Source organism: Akebia trifoliata, chromosome 11 (genome assembly GCF_017979445.1).
Source record: "Akebia trifoliata isolate Shusen 1 chromosome 11, ASM1797944v1, whole genome shotgun sequence".
NCBI lineage: Eukaryota > Viridiplantae > Streptophyta > Magnoliopsida > Ranunculales > Lardizabalaceae > Akebia > Akebia trifoliata.
This window is the reverse complement of record NC_141385.1, coordinates 18,111,365-18,135,582: the sequence shown is the minus strand read 5'-3', so window position 1 is coordinate 18,135,582 and position 24,218 is coordinate 18,111,365. Positions and strand designations below refer to the sequence as shown.

The window sequence follows — 24,218 nt, the reverse complement described above, 5'->3', positions numbered from 1 at the left end:
CGTCGTCTTTTCTTCCTTCTGCAGCGGAGGACGGTTTGATCCCGAAACGGATGAAATCCGAGGTTGAATTTTCAAAATCTCTATATATAAATACAGTTGATTTTTGACGATACGGGGTAAAAAAGAAAGTGAAATGAAAAGATCTTGGGTGGGTTTCGTAGATGTCGAGGCTGCGGACCTTTTTTCCTTCTGCGTCGGAAGTCGACGGCGACCCAATCATGACAGATATGAGTTTGAGAGTTGAAGAAAAAAAATAAATTTAAAAAAAAATGCTTGGTTGGTTTTTTTTAACGCGTTTAGAAGATAAATAGTGAAAAAATTAAAAATTTATTTATATAATTTTGGGATGAAATCGATATTTTGCCTATTGTTTTGATCGACGAAACTTGACCGTCTGGACTCCAAAAGTGAGGAATGAATATTATATTTCATCTAATTTTTTTGTTCCAAATCTAATGGTATGGGTCAATTTCTACAAATTCTATCTCTAATAAAAATTTACATTTTTAGCTCAATATGACCCTAAAATTGATGTCGTTTTCGTTTTTTATGATAATTATACTTTCTAGTATCAAAAAATGATAAGTAGTCCATGTTCAATAATTTTTCGTTACGAACCTAATGGTATGATCGAATTTTAAAAAAAAATTCTCTAGTAAAAAGTCATTATTTTAGTCTGATCCGACTCGGTAATCGAGGATTTTGCAACTTTTATTTTCGGACCCGCATTTGAGTGTGCTTATAGGCTAAAGTATATTTTTTAATCATTTTAAATCCAATTGTGAGATCAAATTCCATTAAAATGATTAAAAATATTCTAAAGTTTTACCCTTAAGTCCCAATTTTAGGATTTTATCAAAATTTCATTATTTATTTTTCCTCAAGATACGAAATGAAAACTCAAGATTTTACTATTGATGAAGTAAGGGAAGTAGAAGAGAGTTGAGAGAATTCTTTTTTTCTTTTTTCATTTTTTAGACTTAGACTTGGTACCCATTTTGGAAGGTGATGAGGGGTATTTATAGGTGTTGGAAATTATTTTTGAGGGGGTGAAAAGGTAGGAAAGTAAATAATGACAAGGGGTTTGAAGATGATGGGTATGAACTTTTAGGTAGAGAATAGGGTATTTGTGGAATGGAAGCAAATGGATAGTTTTTTATCCAAATGATTTTGATCCTACCTAATCTATTTGGGTGGAGTGTTGGTGTGGTGAGGTGATGGGAGATTTGGTTGAAATAATGGAGTTGAGTGTTAGTTGGGATGAGGAGATGATGTGTTTGATTAAAAGAATGAGTTGTGTAAGAAGTTAGGTGTTTAGGTTTTTGAGAGGGTTAAGAAGATGATGACATGTGTCGAAAAGAGTATGAAGATGGCGTATTTAGGTGAGTTGATTAGAAGGAAGGGGTGTGGGAATGATTTGTGAGAATAGTTTGAGGGTGAATAATGAAGGGAGATGTGGGTTGACAATTGTGTTAGAGAAAAAGTGATGGATTAGATTTTTGACTTAGAGTATAGGGGGTATGGGTTGTGATGTGTGTTGGTAGTTGTGTTAGAGAAAAGTGATGGGTTAGGTTTAGTAGAATGATTTTTTGGGAGATGAGTTGTGTGGATATGTGTCCATTTGATGATCAAAGTTTGATTGGTTGATTTGGATAATGGTTTGTAGATTATGGATATGGATTTGAATTGATTTGGGCTTTAATGTGTTGGGCTTGGGTTTTATGAAAGGTTTTAGGTTATTTGGGATTGGTTTGGGTATATTTTAGAATGAATTTTTTAGGGTAGATGAGTTTGATGATTTGGGTAATATGGAATTAAGTTTAGTCTAAGTTGGATGAGATGAAAATGATTTTTTTTTAGGAATTAAAGGTTGGTGGGTTTTAAGCGGGCTTGGGGTAGTTTCGGTTCCGAAAGTGGAACGATGAAAAGTAAAGGAGATGATGGCTATGCCAAGTCTTTATTGTGGTTTCCTTTGACATTTAAGGGTCTTAGGAGCCCTCAAATCGATAAAAATGTCATGTTTAGACGATTTGAGCTTTTTAGGCCCATTGGTGAATTTAGAAAATCTGATTTTTAGGTATTTTTGAGTGGGGGCCCGTTCAAATTGGGGTGTCTACATCATCTTTGAAGTAGGTGGGACCATTTGGCGTGAGAGATGTTCAACCGAGACATCCCTTTCTTGGATTAAGCTACTCATAAAGGGACTCAACTTGACCAGCATGTGTACAAATCCTAAGCACTCTCTTAACAAGGGCGAGAGCCTAGTTTATGGTGGAAAGATAAAAAATTTTAAAAGATATTAAGAGCAGACCTAAAATGTAAGATTTCCTAAGATCTACAAGATCTTAATTAGAACAAGATAATTAGATGGAAAGTTAACTATAGAAGAAGAATAACTTAAGAAATAATATTGATTTACCAAGAAATCATCAAGATAAAGATGGAAAGTTCTTAATCCAAGGAGAATAGAATGACATGCGTAAGAATTTTCAAGAAGAAAATTACCAATACGAGAAGATCTCTGTACATCTATCAACACATGCATTAATGTGCAGGGTAAATGACTTTTTTTTTTCTTGAGCTCTAGTTCAACCTTTTTTGTTTTTCTATTACCTTAATCGTCTGAGGGTCTTAATCTAGGAAACCATCCCAGATTGAAATTTTTTTTGTAGGGTATAAGAAGGAGATCATCCTTGAGATACAGGTTTAAGGAGGTAAGATAATTTCTTTTACCTACACTTTGTAACTCATATTCAACTGCACATGCCACCTTTTAGTATTTTTTATTCGGAAAGACCAATTTGACCATTATTATTAGAAACAAAAGAGTTTCTTTTATTTTTAATATTAAATATTTCAAATAGATATAAATATGCTTATCATTTATTTAATTTGTGACAATCATATTCCTTTCTTTGATGATACATTTTTAATTATCTATATAATAAAATACAACGGTTGTCTTCCCAATCTTTATCCCCAAGAGAGGTTCAAATTCAATTTTACATGCATCTTGATGATAATTTTCACCTATATTATTTCTTCGAACTCTTTTCCCCATTTCCATGTATATCCTTCCAACTTTATTTTCTTACCACTTGTATCCCCTTTTTAGGAATATCCCTTTACTTTTAAAGAGAGAGTTTTGATTGCCATACCTACCTTTGCTTATGCCACCCCAAGATGTGTGCTAATTCTTTGGTGATTTGCTTATGAATTGGAGTGGCATTAGCAAAAGTTAGTGTGACAAAAGAATCTCACTTTAAATATTGTCTTTCCACTTCTCTTCCTTTTTCAATAGGATGATGTTGATGTGACATTAACATGTACATCGTGGGCGACCTTTAAGAGATTACAGAGTTCAAACTATTATTGTAAGCATTGATATCATAAGATAAAAAATTTGATGCTTTTTCAAACACCCCCCCCCCCTTTTTGCGTGTTTTTGAAATAAAATACTCCAAGGTTTAAAACTTTTGTTCCCTCACATTTGACTCCAGACTAGAGAGTGCGGAAGAGAAATGGTTAGGTTCTGACACACATCCACGTCAAAAATAGCCCCCATGATGTACATTTCAATTTTACTCCAGCACTACTCTTTTCAATAATAACTTAAGGGGCCTTTTTAACGTGTGCCCTAAGGGCACATGTTAAAGTTTAATAAATACACTTTGGAAATTGAATTTTGTACTGAAAATACTCTTAATTTTTTTTTTCTTTTTTCCAAAATACTCTCACATTCTAATTTCCAAAGTTTATTTATTACACTTTAACGTGTGCCCTAAGGGCACACATTAACAAAATCTTAAGTTAATAACCCTACAATTTTATTCCTCTTTTCTTTTTTTCTAATAATACCCTTCTAGCTTCATTGTCTTACCAACTCTACCCTCTTTTCAAGAATACCTTTCAATTTAATGATTTTACTCTTCTTTCTCTTTTTCAATAATAAATTATTAACTCTAAAAGTTTATTATTTTTCATCTTTTTCATTACTATCTCTTTAATTTGATTGTCTTTATTATTGTGCCCTTTAATTTGAAAGAGGATGTTCATGCCAAATAAATATGGACAAACTCTAATATAAGAGTCTTAATGATGATAAATTTTCATATATTTTTATATTAAAAGTGAACTTTTAAAGTTTAAAATCATAGTTTTTTCATTATTTGATTATCTACCGTTTCTTATATTTATTTCTCACGTAACCTCCCATCTCTTCTTATCAAGCACTGCCAACAAAACCACGTGTACATGCCCTGTATGAACACGTCTTCTCTGAGTAGTTAGGACCCCCACGAAGGATATTCCTTGAAATCGATGGACAATGTGTCCAAATTTGGTCCCATGTTTGACACAACGGCACATTCTTGAAGAGATTTGTGTCTCTCGCCAATTGGTTGGATGGTATGGTGTGTTCCACCTAAAGTGCTTCATATGGTTTCGGTACAACCAAAGATATGGGCGGCCGACCAATTTATCCTCTCACTTTCCCATTTTTTTTTTTTTTAAATATTTAAATTCCAATTTTCTTCGTTGGGGGAGGAATTTGGTCTTAGTCTTCTAGAACACACAGGCGGCCTAAAAAAGGGGCCCCACACACTCAATAGGGAAATACCTACCATTCCATCAACCCCTGGTAGAAAAATAGGTCCCACCAAGAGGGTCAAGAATCAACACTCTATCATGTTATTTTAGTTCCTAAATTTTGCAAGCTAGGTCACATGTTTGAAAGATTATCATTAAAGAAGTTTTAATTAAGCCTTAGTTTTCCTTGTAATTTTAGAAGAAAAAAAATAAAATCCATGTTACACATTATTGATGAGAGTGGAAGCTTACATATAAAAATCTAAAAATTGGATTATTTTAAGATCAAAGATTGTTGATGAGAGTGGAAGCAATACAATATGGAGAAGATTTCTTATTGGGTTAGATGCCGTGAAATAAATTCTCAATTATTGTTTATCAAATATTCAACAAGTGATTCACAAAAGGTGCAAAGCTGTCTTCTATCAGAGGATTGTAGGTTGGGGCAGAGCCAGGATTTTTGTCCAATGGGGGTTAAGTGCTAATGATGGCTAATTGATAATCTTGGTTTCCTTCAATGGAAATTTTGCACTCATAACAACAAACGATGGAATTGGTTAATAATTGTCATAATATTGACAAAAGATTCTCACTACAACCAAAGATTAGGACTTGTAAAAAAGTTTGGTTTAGACTTAATGTCTTAAAATTTTATTTTCTTCAATATTCAAGCTTCAAGAATTATAAAGGATTTTTAGGGAGTTAAAGATGATGGATTTTGGAAAAAAACCTTCAAAATATCCTTTTTTATGTTTTTCAAAACTTTCAGAATTTTTTACAAAAAATGTTTTCTTCAAATTAATCCGAATTGAATCTCTTTCAAATAATTAAAGAAACCAAACTTTGTTACTATGTTTCTTGAAAGTGAATAACGGTTGAAAGTAGTGACCCTTAAATAATTTTTATTAGTTTGGAGAGATTGACGCCAATGAACGAACGTTGTCAATTTGCAAAATACAAGGGATATCTCTGATATCCATCAAAACATGAGAGACTAAATCACCAAGTTTTTTTCCTTAAATTCTATGGGATCCCACAATGATGTAAACATAGGCTTATTGTAATATTCATCAAAACGTTGGGCTTTAACTTACTAATGTTTTCTCTAAACAGTTGGATAGAGATTGAAGGTGAGGATCCTTAAATCATTTTTCATGAATCCTAGTAACAAAGTTCAGATTTGGTAGTTATTTGGTAGGGGGTTCAATTCGATTAAATCAGATGAGTTTGGAAAAGTTTTGTTTAAAAACTAGGAAATTTACAAAAAAATATGCAAATGTTGTTTTCAAATTTCTTAACAAAATGCAACATCTTCAATCTCCCTTAAATACCTATCTTGTTTTTTAGATTTGAATGTTGAAAAAAAAAAAGATTTTGAGATTGAAGGATAAATTTTTTACCATATTCAATGATTAATTGATAAATCATCGATCAATTTGTTACTTTTTTGATTTAATTAACTAATCCCTATTTTGGAGAATTTTACAAAATTTTGAAAAAATTCAAAGAATTTTGAATACGGCATGAGTTTGAGAAGATCGAAGCCTAGGGTACACATCATCAATTTGAAAAGATCAGGTTTCTCTAATATGGATAAAAAAATGTAAGGAGCTAGTATCACCTCATTTTACTTTTCTTTTCTTTTTTGTAATAAAAAAGTAAAGTTCAATGGGAATTAGAAAATGATGTATTTATATTTTTCAATAATAAGTACAGTGGGGGCTATACATATAGCATATGTACCATCAATTTGAAAAAAATCAGGGGGTATATCTAACATAGATAAAACATAGGGGTTTAAAATGAATTTTTTCTTCAAAATTTCAGGCCCAATGAAAGAATTTTGGGATATTTGATTATAAGGGAAAATATGAAATTTTTGATCTCAGATCTCAAACTATGAGGTTATTTAATTTAGAAAAACATTTTTCTTACTAACTTAATAAAATTTTGAATCTTGTAAGGGTCATCTTGCTCAAATGGAATACCACATCAACAATCCAACACACAACCCTCTAAGTTTCTTCGAACAACTCATATGAAAAAGAAAAAAAAACAAGTTCTTTTAAACTTGACTGAATATTTTGAAAATGGATGGTTATTGAACTTTCACATAACTTCTAAACTTAAAATTAAAGATTCAACGGTGAAAAATAAATTTTTTTCGTCTTTTTTAGAGTTCATAGAATTTTGTCCTCTACAACCTTGAATCTTCAAATCATATTTTTGGATACCACAAGACGAGCCCAAGAACCCTTAATGAGGGGGAAATCCTTACTTAGTAAGATTATAATTTATTAATTTAATCATTCTTGATTATAGTGATTTTGTACATCCTATATCTAAGGATATAGAGTCACAATCTTGCTACTAGGACTCAACTTCTAGTTGATTAACATCTTTTCAATCTTTGATGAAAGCAAGTAAGAAGATGAGAGAGTCCGTTGAATTGAGTTGGATGCAATATTTTATATATAGTACAAACTTTTGTGAATTTTTAATCTTCTATGATGATAAGTTTTATTAGATTTTTAAAGAAAATCACGTGTGCATATAAAACTTTAGAAGATTCTCGTGGTCCAACAATGAGAACAGCCAACATATATATTTATGATCATTTGTAGACCAAGGCCAAGTTTTGAAGACTGCAAAATTTTGTTTGACCTTTACGGGGATTTGCAATCATACCAAACAGTGTATTATGTCATTGTTGCTTGAAGAGATTTGCTTTTCAACCATGTGAGTGGGTGTGCAAACTCCAAAAAACATCACATTCTCATTCTTGTACTCTTTAAAAGGAAAGATTCGCACAAAGATCTTGCCATGTTTAGCCAAGCAAAATTCCGTAAACTCGACAAATCCTTCTTCAAATACATGGCATGGTGATCTATTTCTTTATCAAAATATTATAAAAGCGCTCTAGGACTGGGGCTTGGGTTTGTCCTACTATATGATAAACATATATCTCATATATATCATGCATGGACACGCGTCACCTTCATGCTAACCTAATTTTTGTAATTTTTTTTTTTTTATACATATTTTATTTTATGAAAAAGGGGTAACCATTGTAAGCAATTATTAGTGCACTTAAAAAAATTCGAAATGGGAATTGTAAAATTCTAATTTGGATTGAAATCGATCTTAACGAATAATAAAAGTAAGATAGAAAATAATTCTAGTAATACAGGCGCGATTATGAAGTTAATCATATTAGCCAAGGTTTTTAATGAAGAATGTTGATCATTTCAAATACAAATGGAAAGCTAGTGTATTAAATTTGTTTTGAACTTTATCTCTTGCAGTATTTCTTTAGGTATACAGAACAAGTTTCAAATTGTGCAAGGGTTTGCATGATTGCATGGAAAAATCAAAGGTGAAATAGTTTTAAAGAAAAAAATAATACAATTTGTTAGTATATAGTTGCATTTTATATTTTTGAAACTCAATTTTCGTATTTTGTTTATATATTTTATTTTATGAAAAAAGGCGAGGGTGGAACCATTGTAAGCAATTATGAGTGCACCTAAAAAAATTGGAAATGGGAATTGTACGACTACAAGAAAATTGATTTATACCGATGGGATTTAGCGACGGTCAAATTTCATCTGTCGGTGTAGAGGACTATAGCGACGGATTGAAATACATTTCGTCGGTATAGAGTTTATTTTCCCATTTTTTTCCCCTCTCCTTTCGTTTTCCTTAGTTTTCTATTTCCCTCCAACCAAACGAGCTCTTTGTTTAAGGAAAAAAGTATATTTCCCTCCAACCAAATGAACTTTCTGTTTAAGGAAATCAAACGAACTCTCGATTTCGACATCGATGTGTACTCTCGATCTCTGTTTTTTATCCGAAGAAAGAGTTGATTAGGGACGAAGATTTGATCTAAAGAGAGAGCTGATTAGGGACGAAGAGATCTATTCGTTCAACAATTTCAGATTTTCGACTAGAGGTCTAGGGTTTTTCATCGATCAAATCAAGGTAAATCTATATTTGTGTTTTATTTTATTTTCCTAGTTGATTCCACAAAACCTAATCGAAATTTGCTTCTTCAACAGGTGCTGTTGCTGCGAGAGTTTTTTATTTCGATCATCAGGTAGATATCGATTAACTTTCTACCTTTTTGTATTTGAGCATTATTATATGGCTTCTACAATGGCTAGATTATTTGTTTATGACATTTCAAATTGCACAACATGCTTAGATCTATGATGGAGTTAGCTATCGACTTCGTCCGATTAGAAATTAGTCTCTAATACGATCCATGGTATTGAAGTAGGGCTTGGACTGCTTGAACAAATATCAATACTTTGAGTCCCCACTTTCTTCTCTAATTTCATCAAAACCCATATAACAAAGTGATTCAAGCAAAAAAAAAAAAATAGTTAGATGAATAAGAAAAAAAAGCCTGTTTTTCCACTTTGAATGGGAAGTTGATCAGTTTTTTCCTCTTATGTTATTGTAGTCTTTGTTTAAATGAGTCTTGAATGGGAGGAATGACCAAGAGGTCTAGACATTGTAATTCTACTTATTAAAGAATGGATAGAAGACCTTCCACGTAGTGGTTTTGAAGATAAACACTTTATTGGAACTTCTCCTGAAAGTGGATTGCAAATATTCCTCTCTGCTTCATTCCACTTAGAATTTAAAACAAACCAAGATGATGAGAGTTTGTGAAGATTTTTTTTTTTTTTTTTTCATCATTTATTTTAATGTTATTTGCTGAATTTTTGTTAGTGTATCCATGCTTGGATTAGGTTGGGATATGTCCATTAATAATGAATATATAGGTGGTTGGGAGGTCAATGTTTTTTTCTTAGGCAAAAGGAAAGATTTGTATTGAAATAAAACAAGAGAGATAGAGCTACAAAAGTCAAGATGAACTCAACCAATATAAGAAAAAGAGGAATAAGGTTCCCCCTAAATAGAAACTGGTCAAAACTCCCCTTAATTTCGTTAGTACATCAGCATCAATAAAATAGAAAGCTTACTTTCTAATAGATTGCTCACTTCCTTCAAAGATTCGATCCAATAAAATTCATTTCCTTCTAGATGTTCTAACACACAGTAGAATAGATTAGCTTCTTTTAACAAACTACAAGTACTTCCACATCAAAATGATCATCTCCAAATATAACGCCCAATATATCCAAAAATTAAAGCAATTCTCTTTTTAGAACTTAAAAAGCAGTACTTTGGATATACCTATGAACATCTAGTATGAGAGAATGATGAGAGTGCATTGGTCATAGATAAACATAAATATGAGGTTAGCATCCTATGATGTTTTTAGCAATCTTTAATCACCATAATTATAATTAGAAAAGATTAATTAACAAGTAGCTGAAACAGAGTTCAGCTCTCTCATTCCGGTTGCTGAACATCACATGTGGGTATTTCAGATTAACACCACATCATGATGATGAAAGAAGAAAAAAAATTAAATCTAGTTTGGTGGATTGATGGTCCTGATCTACTTATTTATGATTAAGGTATTGGCTTTGTGGGCCAATGCAAGATAAAAAGAAGCCAAATGGGCTAAGTTTTGATATAATCATGAACACATTATGTCCTGAGTTATTAAGAACATAGATGTTAGTGAACTACAGTATGTAAATGTTAGATAGATGGTCCTGACCTGATTTAGAGATTTATGAGTCAGTGCAGTTGATCAAAAATGTTGTGTTGAGTAATCCGAGTTTAATTTTAGCTTTGGTTATTAGTTTTGTTGGTTTTTTATTTTTCTTCCTATAGTTCATTTGTATTATCTGGTTTGATGATATAAAATCTTGAAATTTTTAAAAAAGAAAAAAATAGGAAGCATAAGGGAAAAGGGGGTTATCAGATGTTTTCTTTGTGGTATATCTACTCCCGATATACTCTCACAAGTTTGTTGTTCCAAATCCATTGTAGTGGTCATGATGGCCGGCTATAGAGAGGGTCCTCTATAATTGGATTGGATCCCAAGACTTGTATTGTTTTTCTTCTTCTCAACTGCTTACATACATTTTTATCTATGTCTTAAAACCATGATAAGATGAGCTGGATGTATGCTTATTTATGAGTAAATTTATTCAAATCATATAGAATGACTTGTAAATATGGTACAAATAAGGATTCTCATTTATAAGCTGAATTTTCAACATTTTTCTTATCCCATATACCACAAAGGATTCTCTTTTTCGTTTCAAATTAACATTCTTGTGATATGTTCTTTTGTATGTGTGATCATGTGTTATTGGTTTAAAGGTGACGTCATCGTAAAGTGGACATACCAATAGATAGAAATTGGATTCAGTTGCCTAGAAGTATCCCTGAGTATGAAGAATGAGTTATTAAATTATTAGATTTTGCATTTTCTCGTTCAAGGTTTGATAACATGATTAAGTGTCCATGCATCAAATGTCTCAATGCGATTTTAAAGGATTGAGATAATGTGCATGGTGACTTATTATGGTATGGGATGAATAAACATTACACTTGTTGGACGTACTATGGAGAGAAATTTGAAGATGAAGATAATAGTGATGAGTCTGAAAAGGGTAATGATATGCAAAGGATGTTACAAGATGCATTTAGAATCCTTAATTTTGATGATGGAGAGGTTAATGAGTCAAATGATGATGGTCCAGATGAGCCAAATGATGATGCAAATAAGTTTTTTCAACAGTTATTTACGTTTATTTTATTTTATTTTTTATTTACAAAACAAAGGAAATTCCATAAATGCAGATGTGTCTGCACCCTTTGACTCTTCTGTTCAAGCAAAGAACTGCATCCTTCTGGATGGTAACTTGCTCTGGTTGCTACTCCAAGCGGCAACATTTCTTCAGTTAATGAAAGACAATTGGTTGGTCCATCTTTCATTTCTACTTTATATTTCTATTATTATTATTATTATTATTATTATTTCATAACCAAAATTTGTTTCTGTTGTGTTGATTGTGGTTGAAATTTAAGAAAACTTTTTTCTTGTTGAACATGGCATGGTTATATAATTAGTGTACATGTTTCAGTTCATAATCATGCTGTATGATCTTTTGTATGTTGAATTAACTTCCTTTCACCATTTTATCCGAAAGCCCAAATTACATTGTACCCAAGGTTCAAAATATCGTACCATCTCAAAATGTATCATCCAAGATGTATCGGTTTTGAACATTCCGAGACGGTACAAGCCGTGAATTGAATGTTTTGTTCAATATTTCATTTTGTATAGATTGTATTGTGATGTCTCAATTTGTTTTAGAATGTCTCAAACAAAATTACAGGCACAAGTCAAAACCTTTTAAGAAATAATAATTCTAATTAGTTTTTTTTTTATGGGTAATTGTGACATCAATTATTCATTTGATCAATAATTCATTGAAAAATCAACTGTTCATTTTGGATAAAAAAAAATTGATAGTTTTAGTTGTTAATGTTCTTACTACTTTACTACTGCAAAAGAATTGATGCGGATCAATGGCACAACTAAATCTATATTAGCAAACCATCTTGCCGAAGCCATAGCAGGATCAACGACAATCAGAGCTTTTGAGGAGGAAGATCGATTCTTCGATAAGAATTTGGAGCTCATCTACACAAATGCTAGTCCTTTTTTCCACAATTTTCTAGCAAATGAGTGGTTGATACAACGTTTAGAAATACTGAGTGCCATTGTCATTTCCTCTTCTGGACTTGCCATGGTTTTGCTTCCATGGGGAACTATTGGTGCTGGTGGGTTATGTTGTTTCTACTACAACTGTTAAAGTTCTTATCACTAGTGCCATTAGTAGATTTTTGTTTATTGCAAAAATGTTCTATAAGTAGAAATTGGTAGAATATAACCAACGACATATTCTTGAAAATAAGGTTGGCTAATGACCCTTTGGCTATTAATCTTCTGATGGCAAGATATGTTGGGATGGCATTTTCATATGGTCTTTCGTTAAATATGTCCCTTGTGTTTTCTATTCAAAACCAATGCACGTTAGCCAACTACATCATTTCTGTCGAAAGGCTAAACCAATACATGCACATTCCTCCTGAAGCCCCAGAAGTCATATTAGAAAAGCGTCCTGCAGCCAGTTGGCTTGCTGTTGGCAGAGTGGAGATTCATGATTTGAAGGTATGTATGTGTGCACGAATTTCACTTCCTATATCAATTTGCACATGAATTGTATGATTAATAAGGAAACTGATGTCAAACATATTAAATATAGTCCTGATACTCCACTTGTTCTTCGGGGGATCTCTTGCACATTTGAAGGAGGGCACAAGATTGGGATTATCTACCAAACGTGAGCGCCAACGGTATTCCTGCTATCCTTCCTTTGCTATATGACTCTAAACAGGAAATACGAGAAATCGCTATAAATCTTTTGTTCCCCTTTTCCCAACATGAGCCACAAGGGATTGTTGAGTCCCTTCTTGTGCAGAGGGGGCTTCAGGCATTTGTGGGATTTTTCAAGGACAATAGTAAAATCAATGCACAGATGGCAGTAGCCGGGTTATTGGCCAATCTTCCAAAATTCAAAATGGCACTCACTAAGAAGCTAATTGAGTCAGGGAAATACGGAAGCAACGGAGGTGTGCACCGATTTTAACTATAGGAAATACAATAATTGGTGCAAACACTGCATGTATGCGCTGGGCTGGGCTGGGCTGGGCTGGCTTTTGTAAAATTTTTTTTTTAACAAAATAGCATATACCGACGGACTTACAAAGTCTGTTGGTATAAGATATAGCGACGGCAAAGAGTATTGTCGGTAAAGATGTAAACCACTAATGAAAAATAAATTTCCGCACAATTTTTTTTTCCAGAAAATAAGGGATAGACCGATGGTAATTTTATTACGTCGTCGCTAAAACAAATACCGACCCAACAATCTTCGACGAGTGCCGACAAAAAATCTATCCATCGGTAAAATATTTTACAACGAAATTAGGAGGATTTAGCGACAGTTCTAACCGTCGGTATAGGTCTCTTTTCTAGTAGTGTACAATTCTAATTTGGATGGAAATCAATCTTAAAGAATAATAAAAATAAGATAGAAAATAATCTTAACAAAATTTGGACAAGCCTCTAATAACAACCAGAAGTGACTGGCACGATTATGAAATTAATCATATTAGCCAAGGTTGTTAAGGAAGAATGTGGATCATTTTTCTTTAAATGATCATTTCAAATACAAAGGGAAAGCTAGTGTATTAAATTTGTTTAGAACTTTATCTGTTGCAACATTTCTTTAGGGATAAAGAACAAGTTTCAAATTGTGCAAGGGTTTGTATGATTGCATGGAAAAATCAAAGGTGAAATAGTTTTCAAGAAAAAAAATATCCAATTTACAAGTATATAGTTGCATTTTATTTTTTTGAAACTCAAATTTTATATATTTTTTTATATTTTATTTTATGAAAAAAAGGTAAGGGTGGAATCATTGTAAGAAATTATAAGTGTACCTAAAAAATTCGAAATGGGAATTATACAATTCTAGTTTGGATTGAAATCGATCTTAAAGAATAATAAAAGTAAGATAGAAAATAATTTTAGCAAAATTTGGACAAGCCCAAATAACAACCAGAAGTGAAGGGCACGATTATGAAGTTAATCATATTAGCCAAGGTTGTTAAGGAAGAATGTGGATCATTTCTCTCTAAATGATCATTTCAAATACAAATGGAAGGTTAGTGTATTAAATTTGTTTTGAACTATATCTCTTGCAGTATTTCTTTAGGTATAGAGAACAAGTTTCAAATTGTGTAAGGGTTTGTATGATTGCATGGAAAAATTAAAAGGTGAAATAGTTTTTAAGAAAAAAAAATACAATTTGTAGGTATATAGTTGCATTTTATTTTTTTGAAACTCAATTTTCTTATTTGTTTTTATATTTTATTTTATAAAAAAAGAGTAAGGGTGGAATCATTGTAAGCAATTATGAGTGCACCTGAAAAAAATTGAAAATGGGAATTGTACAATATTAGTTTGGATTGAAATCAATTTTAAAGAATAATAAAAATAAGATAGAAAATAATTCTAGCAAAAATTGGACAAGCCCCTAATAACAACCAGAAGTGAAGGGTACGATTATGAAGTTAATCATATTAGTCAAGGTTGTTAAGGAAGAATGTGGATCATTTCTCTCTAAATGATCATTTGAAATACAAATGGAAAGCTAGTGTGTTAAATTTGTTTCAAACTTTATTTCTTGCAGCATTTATTTAGGTATAGAGAACAAGTTTCAAACTGTGCAAGGATTTGTATGATTGCATGGAAAAATCAAAGGTGAAATAGTTTTCAAGAAAAAAATAGTACAATTTGCAGGTATATAGTTGCATTTTATTTTTTTGAGACTTTTTTCTCTAGGTATAAGAAATCTATATGGCAAATCTATTTGGTAGATAAGTAGATAATGCATCATTCGAAAGGCAAAGTGAGTGATATTGCATTTTGCAGTCTGATTCGTTAATTATTTAGGACGACCAGATCCTTGAGGGTAAAGTTCACCCTGGACTAAAAAAATTCAGGTCTTTGAGTGTGAGCTCTCGTTAACAAAAAAATGATAAAACTTCGTAAGATAAAATCAAAGTCCAGTGTGTTCTTGTGTAATGCTTTGAGTAGTGATCCAGTCCTCGAGTGTAAATTTTCATTGCTTAAAGGTGTCAGGTCCCAGAGTTTCGAAACTCTCACTGAAAAAAGATGATAAAACTTGATAAAGCATCAATTTTTTTGTAAATAGTGCATGTATGCGTTGTATGCCTGCAATGATAAAAGGATATAAGTAATTTTGTTGAGTAGAAATGAACAAAGTTTCAGTATTTTTGAACTCTGTATGGTGAACCTCCGTATCTCTAGGCTGCAACTTGATGAAATCTTGGTTTGTGAATATGATTGATTAGAGCCACAATATTGTTAAGCTCAAGATGGTTGGAGTCATGGTATTTTCGGACTTAAGATGATTGGGAGTCCCGGTATTGTCAGACTTAAGATGATTGGATGGAGTCACGATATTTTCGAACTCAGAGCCACTATATTTTCGGGTTTGTGAAATGGTTAGAGTTATGGAATTTTTGGACTTAGGATGAGGAGAGTCACGGTATTTTCGAACTCAAGGTTGAAATTACAGTATTTTTGGGCTTGCAAAATGATGGGAGTAACGGTATTTTTGAATAGAAGATGGATAGAAGTCGCGATATTTTTGGACTCTAGGTAGAAGCCACGATATTTTCGAATTTGTGAAATGATGGAAGTCACGATATTTTTGAACTCAAGGTAGAAAATAAATATAAACCTTAAAGGATAAAATTTTCGGAAAGTCAATGCCTTAATGGTCTTACACCAACGAGTTTGATTTTTGAAAATAAAATAAAATCTTAAAGGATTCATACCAAAAATTTCAAAAAGTCGAATGCCTTAGAAGTCTTACACCAACGAATTTGATTTTATTAGAGTCATAGTGTTGTCGGGCTCGGATCAATTGGGCCTTTATATTGGCTTGTCATATATCTAGATTCATAATTAGCATTGGGCTCCACCAGACTTTTAGAATTTTTTGAGTAATATTTTTTTGATCATTTGATTAAGAATGAAATTTTTGAATAATGATGACTGTTCGAAAATGCCTCAAGTTTAAGGTTAACTTCTAACTGGAGCTTGACTATGAAGTTGATGAACTTAATTGCATTGGAAAGTATGAATGAGAGACTATCAACTTTGGCAAATGACAAATGGAGGAATTGACATTTCTTTAAATTTTTAGGATTCTTAAGATTATTATATGCGTAATAAGGAATTGACCATTTTCCTTTTTTAAGAAATGCTTGAAGTGGACTTAAAATTTTGATAATAATTGGAATAGAAGATCATCTCCTTCAAAATGGGTCAATGGTTCTAGTTTTTCCCTTTCGAAATACTTGGACAAGTAAAATTACTTTTAAAAATCCAAAACGTTTGAGATGGCTTTAAAGTTTCTTTCGACTTCAATATTGTCCTAGTTGGACACAAGTTCTTTAGTGGAGGATTAATGTTTCTACTTAAACACGTTATGATGCTTGCTATTGCCTTTCCTTAGGCAGTTCTCACGGATTTTCCTTTTGATGCCTTAGCTTTTACCTAGGTCACCTTTTTAGGTTTTTAACCTAACGAACTTTTGTTTTCTTTTTTTGGGACGTCTTCATTTTTTTTGAGATCGCCTTTCCAAGTTTTCTAGTTAGCAAACTTTTCTTTTTTATAGTTATGCCACAACTTTTGCGTAAATCACCCTTTCGGATTTTCAACTTAACGGACTATCTTTTTTATCTTGATGATCTTGAAGATTTTGCTTGACAGCTTTTGGCTTTTGCTCTTTAACCAACTCAACTAGTGTTCAGGGGGGCTCAATAGTTGGGCCTGGGACAAAGTGTAGAATGAAGAGGTGTAAGGCTTATATTCCCAAAATGCCCTTAGTTTGGTATTGTTGTTTTTGTTTTGTTTTGTTTGTACCCCTTTTTTTGTACGTTTGATAAGAAATTCTTTTTAATGAAATTTTTCTTGAAAGAATATTTTTTTGTACCTAGGCCTGAAGTAACTTCCTAGGTTGCTTACGTACCCCAATTTTTCTCGGGATCAGGTTAAAACATAGTTCAAAATAGAAGGCCACCCTCGCAGGGTTGGTGGGTGTGGTTTAGAAAGAAAAGATTATTGATTTTTTATATAAGCTGGAAAGATTTAAGAAAGCTTTTTAAAAAAAAAAAAATTGTGGGTAAGAAAGAAAAAATGGTTCCACCAAAGAAGGTTTCCTCAAGTGAAATGTCATTTGATCTGGTTAAGGTTTTAAGAACTTGATGTCTTGATTGGTATGTCGATTTAAGCCTCTTTGTAATACCCGAGTTTCTAATTCATATCTCGAGGAAATCAAGTATTGAAATTTTGAGAAATTTTTTTGATAGAGTGGCTTAGGATAAAATACTCATATCCTATTCGATTAATTTTCAATGAAATCTAACTTCGCCATTGGACTTAAAATGGTTGAAAAACATATTTTAGCCTGTAAGCACGCTCGAATTCGAGTTTGAATGGAAAAGTTATAAAAATCCTCGAATTTCATGTTAAGTGGGACCCAAAAATAATGAATTCTTATAGAGCGAGAATTATAAAATTTTGAATATACCATTAGATCCGTAACGAAAAATTATGGAAAATGAAATATTCATTCGTCGATTTCTGAGTTCAGAAAGTCGAGTTATCATTGAAAATAGAAATAAAGAAGAAATACCAACTTTACCCCTCTAGTCCTTAAATAAAAGAAATCTGATTTCTTTTACTTCACTTTTCCTTCTCTCTAATAATGTGGCGCCCCGCCGAACACTAACACAAATCCCCATGTCAGATCTCGAGGTATTATGTAGCACCTCGAAATTTCGACATGGTCTCCTCTGTTTATGTTAGCATTCCAAGGCGTTCAACCTACACCTGATAAACGACATACAATCCTGCATATAACAAATAAAATATAATACTAGCGGAAGCTTACATACGTCTAATAACGTACGAAAGATCAGAGTGCGAAAGAATAATTAGAATACAGGATTATACAAAATTCCTCACTCTAACAGAAATCCTAGCACTCAAAACAACACGTATAATACTCTCGGATAAATTGACACCACTAGAGGTAATAACCCCAATACTCACCAAGTGACGAACTCTGGCTGTCTATCTGACCTACCAGATGATTCTCACTCGTGCTCTATACCTGTCTCGTCAAACTTCAGATCTGAAACTAAAAAATAGAGAAGGAAAGGGTGAGTAACAATGGTTACCCAGTAAGGAGGCAACAATTTCTGCCAATAACCTCTCCTAACATGAACGAATAAATATACTGAATCATTTTTAAAATAAACAGAGTTTTTACAGAAGAAAATTACGATTAACTGGTACATATAGCCAGGGATGAACAACTAAACATTTTAAAACTCACATTACATCGATCATCATTACTCACTATAACATTCTCTTTTTATACAAATCTAATTGATCAAATGGGAATATTAAACATGCATTTCATTTTATATATCAAAATAAGCAACAGATAAATAATACACAATGGTGGAGTATTGGAATTAGAGAGTTGGGATTCACGACTAGATCGCTCCCAGTCGGGACATGATATTACAATTTCTCTCTGGTTTTTTAGTTCCTGATTTTGTGGCTGGTCGCTGTTTACCACGTTTGGTTGACCATTTATCCGGCTCAGGCTGGCCGTTTGACGTGACCGTAAGCAATGGGTCTCTTTTTGATGTGTCAGAACGTTCGACTACTATAGATTGTTAGTGATCACTGACTAATCATCTTCGTCTATGCCTATCAGGCGTACATGTGATTCCCAAAGATACAAACCATTCGTATACGACCACCTTTACATTAGAAGTTCACTGGTAAAGATAGAAAGGAATAAACCCGGATTCCAGTTGTGACTCCACTCTCATACGCGTCCCATACCACGTATGAGCTTGGTGGTCCCTACCGTACATCCCAGAATAGTACACCACTCCAGATGATATGACGCACTATCCCTTCAGGCATTCACAAACTCTTTAATAGCTCACAAAATAGCTACATATGTATATTATTTTCATTTGAAAAAAAAAGAGAAATTAACAATACAAGGTTGAGAATAGATATCCAGTTTCCTACCATGCAAGTGTGGCCACCCGGCCTAAAATAAATAACATAACGGAGCGCCTCGCGCTAACAGAAATTTAAATAAACATGCAACCAACAATATTATACCTGGATATCTGTTCACCAACCTGCACACAACACAACAACGTAAAATGCAGACATCACCCCTCGGGTGTGACTCTGACATTTTACCGTTTCATACCCTTTTTCCCTTTTTTCGATTTTTACAATTTTCAATCTCTTCAATAAAACATCCATTTTCTGATATTCATCAACTCAATATGAGTTCATTGAATATTAAATCACATTTTCCAACTAACGAATTTATTTTTTTATCAATAATATTGAAAAAGAAAATAAATTTTATATCAAAACGAGGTCCGAGCAGTGCACAAGACCCAATTGATGGAAATAACCCGTTAAAATACCTTACTCACGTATAATTTGTTAAAAATACAATTAAACATATCAATCATGCAATTTTTGACATGAATTTTTGAAATGACAAAAGAATTCTACATTTCGGAAATACATCCAAATTTTTTTTTTTTAAAATGTTATTTAAATAAAATGTGGGACGAATTCGGTATTTTGTTAATTGTTTCGATCGATGATAATTTGATCATCCGGATTCCAAAACTGACAAATGAATACTCTATTTCATCTAATTTTTCGTTCCGGATCTAATGGTATAGTCAATTTCTACAAATTATGTCTCCATCAAAAGTTTACATTTTTGGCCTGAGGTGACCCATAAACTTGATGTCGTTTTCGTTTTTGACGATAATTCGACTTTCTGGTCTCCAAATTTGACAAATAAATAGTCCATGTTGAATAATTTTTTGTTATGAATCCAATGGTATAATCGAATTTTAAAAATTCTTTCTCTAACAAAAAGTCACTATTTTAGCCTGGTCCGACCCGGTAATCGAGGATTTTGCAACTTTCATATTCGGACTCGCATTTGAGCGTGCTTATAGGCTAAATTATATTTTTCGATCATTTTGAATCTAATGGTGAGGTCAGATTCCATTAAAAATGATCAGAAACATCCTAAAATTTTTACCCTAAATCCCACTTTCAAGATTTTCTTAAAATTTCACTATTTATTTTTTCCTCGAGATACGAATTAAAAATTCGGGGTGTTACAAATAACCCCCAAACTTAAGCTCTTAGAGAATCAAAGGTTTCCACTCTTTTCTCTTCTAGATCCGTCAAAGTGGAGCGATCGTTGAACTTCGACAACAAAGAAGAAGTTGAAGACGGCATCGAACTCGACAATCTCACGATATTTGAACTTATTTTCCTTTTTATTCTCTCCATCCCTCACCAAAAATCAGCAAGTGGATTTCAATATATCCCACTCGAGGTTTTATTTAGCTGGGAGAAGATCCGTCCTTTTTCATAGGAAATAAATGGAGCGTTGTCACTAAGAGTAGCGCAACCACCCGAACATCTCGCATCCAAGATCACCAACCTTGACCTTCGTGCCACTCTTTGCCTCTGATCAATCGTCGAAAGCCATACATGTAGAATGCCTTCCCTTCTACCCTCAAGTTATATGATATTTTCTATAGGGTATAATTTTGATTATTTATGTTATTCTCATTTTAACATTTATCAATGAATCGACGTAGCTCACGTAGTTTCGATTTGATTGAGCATAGTTTTAGGTTTGCTATCGATTAGATTTCATTCTATTGAAATATAGATGATGTTCTAAGTATTTAAAGTCTCAAATTTTCATTAACTTTCATGTATTTATCGAAAAACTAAAAAGGGATTTCAACCCAATGGCAAAAACACCAAAAATCATGAAAAATGTGCAATTTTCAAGTTTCCAACAGTTCCATCGTGAAAGACCATGGTGCCACCTGTAAACACCCCATTTTTGCATTCGCCTGATTAATCAACTCGTCAACCCGATTGCAACGGTTCCCAATGATAGATGATTATTCCAATATTTTATTTTGTCACTAGATATGTTTCAGAATCCGGATGAGGTATCTTGAATTGACAAAACTGTAGAAACCACGCTACACTAGGAAAATATGACCCCAGAAACATAGAAATCATCATCTTGCAAACAAAAAGAAGCTTTACGATAAAAATCACTAAAAAATGATAAAATTATCAAAATACCCCTAATCTTAAAATATCCCTAGAGCCTATGTTACGCTTAGGAAAACCTATTCAAACACATAAAATAACAAATCGAAATCAAATAAACCATTTCTCCAATTTTCACAGAATTCGACAAAATTACGAAAATGCCCCTCATAAAGTTCACGACCATTCCACACAAAAATTTTCATAAATGACACAAAATAATATTTTCATTGAATTCCTTACAAAAAATTGATTCTAAAACATCCTAGAACATCAAAAATCAACTTAAAACACAAAAAGTTATCTCCGAGGGCAAAATGGTAATTTTATAATTTTTATAATTAAATTTTTTTAAATTAGTAAATAAAATATTAAATAATTAAAGTGAAACATTAATAAAATTAATTTAAAAATTTAAACAGAAAAAATCAATCAGGCTCTCAGGCAAAATTGTTGATGGTTGCCAAGATATTTATTCAAGGACCCCCCCATTTGGGGGTCCAAAGAATTAAAGATATAATAGAGGGGGGTTCTCCAAAAAATTAAATTCAATCAAGTAAGACTAAAGTCGAGATATTAAAGTCAATCAAGTAAGACTAAAGTCAAAATTAAAGTCAGACAAGTAAGACTAAAATCAAGATATTAAAAGTCAATCAAGTAAGACTAAAATCAAAATCTTAAAGTCAATTAAAAAAAATCAAAAATCAAAATCCTAATAGAGTTCTACTTAAATAATAATTCTATTTAACAATCTTAATTAAATAATAACTCTATTTAATAGAATTCTTAGTAAAATATAACTCTACCTAAAATAATTCTAATTAAAATATAACTCTAACTAAAAGAATTATTATTAAACATTAATTCTATCTAAACAAACACTTAAAAAATCTATAAATAGGGATCCTCACAACCTATTTTCTTATCCAAAAATAAACCTTAAGAGAAGTAGGTCAAAAAGCTTCCCTAGCCTCTCATAAACCCTAATTTTGAAGCCCCAACTCCTTACTTAACACCCACAATTCGATTTTAGCTTGAAAAATACCTAGAAGTCCTTCAAAAATACTTAGAAATCCGTAAACAAATCCGAAGAATCTAGATCTAAGAAAGAGATACCTTACCTCGGAGATCAAAAATCAGATCCGGAGATAGAATGAAGCGAGGAGTACTGTACAAGGAGCGGTTTTATCAGATCTGAGGGAATATAATCGTTGCGTTCGAAGGTGAAATTCTTTTTTTTTATCTAGGTTTTTTTGTTAGCAATATAGTTTTATTTGGGATAAGTAGAGACTGGCATTGACTAGGCGGGGTTGGTGCCTAACACCTTCCAACCCCGTAACGTGATCTCCAGATCTATATTTTTTGTAATAGATTAGTTGATTTATCCGTTTCGAGTCTATATTTGGTTCCTAGACCGTAATAATAGGTGGCGACTCTCAAACCTTAAAGGTCAAAATCGGATCCGCGCACCAAGCGGATCGAGGACGCCTTCAGTGGCAACTCCATTGGGGACCTTTGAGGATCAAACTTGAAAAATTCCAAGTAAGGGAGCATTGCTAGAATAACCTAGACTGTTTTTAGTTGTTAGTTTACTGTTTTTATTTTATTTTTATCATCTTTTTCAGTTCAATCATTGATCGTATGTTTGGATTATGAATATTCCGCTCTTGCATGTTTGTATTATTTTTGTTTATTTTATTTTATTATTATGGCTCACTCGAGGGTTATTTAGAATGACCCTAAGTAATTAAAGAGATCATGAGTTTCATTTGAGGAGGAAATGATGATTAATGAATGTTGAAAATTTATTTTTTTTCTTTTTGTTTTAGGATTCTATTTTTAAGTATCGTTGTTTAAAAATAAAAAATAAAAATAAAATTTTTTGTTTAAAGGTGCGATGCATCCTTCGACAACATTTTTTATATTTTAAAAAAAATTTAGTATGCTGTCCATTGACAGTAAGAAGAAAATTAACGAAATAAAAAAAAAACATATACATATATATATATATATATATATATATATATATATATATATAAATGTTTGATTTGTTGATTATCAATGTTTTCTTATTTGTCCTTTTTATATGTACAGTTTTTTAAGCAGGTTATGATGTCCGTTGACAGCAAATAAAAATCTGAAATTTTTTTAAAGGGTACTGTAAGTGTGAACATCACTTACCCTTTGTTTTAAATCTATTATACGGTGGGGTTCCCCTAGTAGAAATCCGTTTTTAATCAACAATACTTTAATGTAGTGATGGGTGTGCCGATAGTAGAAGAACGTTTTTTCTATTTCCTATCTCCTTCTTAAAAGAGAAAGATGAAACATCAAAGAGGAAAGGACGTCTCTCTCTCTCTTTCTCAATCGAAATTGATAAGAAAAGAAAAAATTGAAAAGGAGATGAGTTGTGTGTTGATGGTAGCAATGTAGATAAATTAAAAAAAAAAACATTTTTGCTATGAGTTGTGCTGGCTGCAACACTTATGTTTACAAAAAAAAAAAAAAACACAGCACATGTTTTTATCATGAGAGTTGTGATAGAAGCAACATTAAAAAAATTTAAAAGATGCTTGTTTCTTCCCTTTTTGGAACTGTGGGGGAAAATTCTTGAGCACAGACACGTGGCTCAAATAAGGGCCAGAGATTAATGATTTTAAGGTCGGACGAACCGCGACTCATGCTCGGTTTATTAACCCCGACGAATGCATGGATTCTAAGCTCGGAACTAAGCCATTAGCCGGTGAAGTGGTCCGGGCAACTGTCTCATAGGTCGGTAGGACAGATTTGACAGGTGTGCCAGTGATAGACAGTCAGTCCTGACAACCCACGTCATGTCAGACCAACTCCGATTTTCTCAGAAGTGATAGGGCAGTTG

General features: G+C 32.5%; 1 long non-coding RNA gene across 1 annotated transcript; it reads left to right on the top strand.

Moving 5' to 3' along the window:
- Nucleotides 1-8,412: 8,412 nt before the first annotated feature.
- Nucleotides 8,413-11,915, top strand: LOC147391072 (uncharacterized). The gene is made up of 3 exons (XR_015183092.1): nt 8,413-8,568; nt 8,646-8,683; nt 11,320-11,915. It is a non-coding gene; the product is annotated as an uncharacterized LOC147391072 (long non-coding RNA).
- Nucleotides 11,916-24,218: the final 12,303 nt, after the last annotated feature.